Source organism: Cynara cardunculus, assembly GCF_001531365.2.
Source record: "Cynara cardunculus var. scolymus isolate 2C chromosome LG 13, CcrdV1, whole genome shotgun sequence".
NCBI classification, from domain to species: Eukaryota; Viridiplantae; Streptophyta; class Magnoliopsida; order Asterales; family Asteraceae; genus Cynara; species Cynara cardunculus.
Window position 1 is genome coordinate 3,500,521 of NC_037540.1, and position 5,400 is coordinate 3,505,920.

Sequence of the window (5,400 nt, forward strand, 5' to 3'; positions counted from 1 at the left end):
ACCATCTTAAAGAATTGATAAGAACACACGTGGAGTATTTACGTTTGGGAAATCACATTCAATTGAATAGTATATGACAAGGGAGTAGAATGTATACTGGTCTTTCTTCTACCAGATGAGTAGTAAGAATCAAGAACAGTAAGATTCGATGGTAATTTCATAAAAGAAAATTACTATAATCTCAAAATGGGAATTTACTTGTTACCATAAATACTTCCATCTTTGAATTTAAAATTGATCATCAAATACACCTCCAACATAGAGGTTTTTGATGCAATTTGTACTATGTGTATTAAAATTTGTACTTTCATTTAGACTTGTATTATTTTATATTTGATAATAGAGTATATAGTTTGGTAGGATGTGGTGCACATCATTTTCTTAGTGATTATAGCCTTTATGAACCCATGTGAGCCCAACCAATTATCACAAAATAGCCCTAAGAAAATAACTAGAAAGAACCATATAATTAATTAATCAAATAAAATATCAAAAATATACATAACAATAAAATAATATATCATTCATTTACCAAACGGGTAAGGCGACTTTATCTAAATATACTACTCGTATATCTAATGAAATTATGATTCGTTGCGTAAAGTAATTATCTTTTTTTTTATCTATTAATTTATTTTTTGAGTTCTAAATAATTGATGTTTAAAACTGCACATCAAAAGTTCAGATCTTATCTTTAGACAATTTAAATAAGGGTTGTTGAATGGTTTGGTGCAGAATGATTAAGAGATTCTCATGATATAGTACAAAATGAAATATAATTGTTTGATAATTATCTACAACAGAATCATGGTGCTGAATGGTTAAGATATTCCCATGATACAAAATCGTTCAGAGGGTTTAAGAATCATTAAGAGACAAACTTTTTTTTGTCAAACAAGATTCATCTTTTAACGATTCAGAGACTGTTTTCTTAATGGAACTATTAAGAGGTAAACAACGACCCCTAAATCATGGTTTGTGCATCGATTTGATAAAAACATTTTATTTATAATATAATTTATTTTTAAATGGAAAAAAGAAATAATGATAATTTTGGGTTTGAATTTGGTGTCATTTAATAAATCCATGTTTGGTGAACCTTTAATATCTCAAATCACAAAAACTTTGCATTTAAGAAAAATATGAATTCTTTTTCCTTTTATGAGAATCACTTTTAAAAATAAATAAATATATAAATAAAAAGCCAAACTTATGCCTCAAATTCCTTTTTCTTTAACATGTAAATTAAGGAAATTCAAGAAATCACCATCATGACTTTGCAATATTCCAAATGCTTTATATAGTGCCCAACAAAATACTTCTTTGGCATTTGTTAGGAAAAAAATGTATTTTAATTTTTAGTTTAAATTTTAAATTATTAAGACTTTAATTTTTTTAGATTAAATTTGAGACCCATTTTATTAAAATGTAACATTTTATGGTTATTTGATGAAATTCACGGTACTTATTTGAATTTATGATAAAGAAAATTAATTAAAATAGTCATTGATTTCATCTCTTAGTCATTTCTCTTTAAGGTTTATCAAAATAACCCTAGGTCCACAAAAAACTTGTGGGTCTAGCTAAACGACAAAAAAAAAAATTACACTTTCTACCTCTGTTCATAAAAAGATTAAATTTTTCACCCAAGATCGTAAAAAAAAATTACGTTTCTCGTCAGGTCTGCAAAAGGAATTTAAAATTGCGGACTTGTAGCTATTATAATAAACATTGTAAAGAAATGTTAAGAGGTAAAAACCAACAGGTTGAAATGACTATTTTTAATTAATTTTTCTCAAGATAATCAAGTAATTTATTTATAGCTATGTGGGGGTAATGTTATATTATTTATAAATAAAAAGAAATAATTATTGGTTTAAATTTGGAGTTATTATTGAGAAAAGAAACAAATAAAATGTTATTTAAAAAATAATAATAGTTTTAGAAGCCAATGAGGCAATTGCAAGTAGGTCCCTCAGAAAACATCAATTTACCCAAATCTTCCACTACTTGGAAACCTTCCCACATTTCTCCATGATGGTGACTAGGGATTCATATTCAGGGACCACTTTATTTAAGTCTTCAAACTCACATTATTATAATCGTAACAATAAATAATATTCTTACTTCTTTTATATATATATATATATATATATATATACACACACGAAAGTTCGTATGAGAAAGAGAATTAAGATGAGAAGCGTAAGAAGTGATTTAGACCCTTGATCACCTTTAATCTCTCAAACTCGCCCATGAATAGCATTTGATACAGGGACTGATCTGATGCAGCTCATCTTGGTGCATCTGACTCTAATATGCATCAAATGGTAGAGATATCTTCTTACGCTTCTCACATTAACTCTTATTCTCATCGGAAGCCAACCCTCTATATATGTGTGTGTACACATGCGCCTGTGTAGGAGTGGTTCAAACAAATTGACATGTTCCATCAAGAAGTTATAGCAACGATATCTCGTGTCTATAAACCGTTTACAAAAATAAATTGTCTTTTAGAATGAAAAAAGTCGTTGTTAATAACCCCTATTTTCTGCTGATTACATGTAATTGACTATAGTAAAAAGAAATTACATGTTTTTCTGTAAAAACGAATGTGTGTTCTCTTTGAACCTTCTATATAAATGTTTTGACAATTGATTCTTAGATATCTATAATAATACAAAATGAAAAATTAATAAAACAAAATAAATATTACTAATTTTAGATTATTGTTATAAAAGGGTAAAAATAGTTAACTTCAATGTGACAACTTACCCCAAAAATAGTATATTTTCAATTAGAACAACCCAAGTTTTTGTCATTATTTTGTGGTAGATATTATTAATTTTATGTTATTATTTCATGATATTTTTTAATATTTAATTCATTAAATTATATTTTCAGTCAAAAAAAAAAAAAGTTACAACGTCGTCTATTTTTTTAAAAATATAACCTACCAAAAATTATACTAACAAACATTTAATCTCTGGCTTACGTTATTATGTCATTTATTATACATGCTATTTATAGATTATTTTATAAAATAAAAACAAAATAAAAAATATTATAAAATCTAATTGTGTCACTAATGAGATTAAGTAATTGACTCAACAAAGGCAAATCCCAATTTCCAAAACTAATTAAAATATCGTATCTTTTTTCTTTCTATGAATAAATAAAGATGATGATAGTGACATGCCATTTCCTTTAATTTATTTATATATATATAATAAAATAGTTATGAGGAAAGCTTATCACATACCCCTTTTATATATATATATATATATATATATATAGAGAGAGAGAGAGAGAGAGAGAGAGGTGTGTGGGTTATTATACAACCTTGTATATTTATACAATCAATACAACTCAATCTCAGTCGTTTATTTAATTTGATTAATATATAATTTAATAGAACTTTTAATTGTTTTTTAATATAAAGTATTGATCATAATAAATGAACTTTATTCATCTTCTATAAATATTCAAATCATAATAAATAAACTCTCGTCATTTCCATAAATATCTCAATTTATTGGGTTGCATTGGTTGTACAAATGCGATGGGTTGTATTTGAAACGAACTCTCTCTCTCTCTCTCTCTCATATATATATATATATATATATATATATATATATATATTGGATCATGTGAGATCAAGGGTTTTTCGTGAGACTCATAAAACCAATTCTCAACCATTGGATTAAATCTAGAATCTGAACATTCATAATCACAAAATTGCCACGAGACTTCTCAATAATTATAAAATTGTTATCGTGCAACTTTAGACCATTAGATAATTAGCTTATAAAGTTGATCAATGAACATAAATTGGTCTTACGAATCTCACAAAAAAACCTTTGGTCTCACGCGAACCCATATATATATATATATATATAAAGAAAATAGAGTTGAATTAAATTTAAAATACAAAAAGAATTATATGTTACTTTGCAAAATTTATTTGCTTAAACTATTGCACAAGGACAACTCCACTAGGGATGATTTTTATATATCGTGAAAGTGTGGTATGTAAAATTTTACATCATGTACCAACCAACTATATGTGATCTATATATTGGTATGATTTTGTATCAGCATTATAAAATTTGAAGTTACAAAATTTATTTATTGACGTCTTTACCAATAAGATCTAGATGTATTAAAACCATTGAGTTGTATCATGTATCCCTAACTATACAAACATTTAAATAACCTTTATACAATATAAATATTTACTAATAGCCTAATATGAGCTGCCACTAAGGAGCGACGATGGACCGTGGTGGCGTGGATATGTTATTAAGCTTGTTAGAGTTAGACGAATGAAATCAATCAAGTTTCGTATATCCATCTAATTATAATTTAGCACAATTGGAAATAAGATAGATGTTGTATTATTGATTAAATTTTAATTATTAAATAACTTAAAGAATAAGTTGGTATTACTATGGTATAAGATTTCAAATACCATGTTCAGATAGTTGGTACGTTACGGTACTACTGTCGTATAAGATTTCAAATACCATGTATCAACCATGTTCAGATAATTGGTACGGTACTACCAACCAATTAGATTGGTACCAACTAAATTGGTGAATTGATACAATTGATAGACAATTCAATGGTTTGTCTTGGTACAAAATTGACAGCCCTTAATTCTACGTGACTTTTGAACGCATGGCTAGATTTACATATAGAAAAAGTTCAGGATAAAAAGGTAAAATAATTTCACACTGATAAAAAAATTATTGATTTTGAATTTATGATCTTTTTCTTGTAAAAGACAACAAATAAGATATCTAAAGATAATAACAAATAAGAACATTCAGTAGCAAAAGTTTCTATAAGAAGTAGAAATAAGCAAACTTAAACTAATCAGAGAAACATACAATCTGAACAAAAACAAAACTAGCAGCAAGCACCAAAAGTTGCATCATTTGCAAGTATGCAACCTCAAAACATGAAGCAAAAGAACCCAGAAGAAACACAATCCCTAACAAACTAGCAACCTCCAAACGTAAAGAAGAACAAAACCCCAACACAAATACTAATACAATCCACGTTTTATAAGGAAAAAGAATCCAAATATTATTATTCCATCACATATGATACTAAATCAGAGACGCGAGCGATTTTCAACGCAATCATGGTTGCGGGCCAAGTCGCCCTTACACCACTAAGCGCCCTCACATGTATTATCATATGTGATAAAGGTGTTGTTGATATGATACTATAACCCATCAAGACCATCATATGTGATGTTAAATCATAGACGCAGACAACCTTTGGCGCGACCTAAGTCGTAGAACACGTCTTCCGTATACCACCAGGTCTCCTCACGCGTATTATCACATGTGATAAGGGTATTCTTGCGTTTTCGTAAAATGGGGGTGTTCT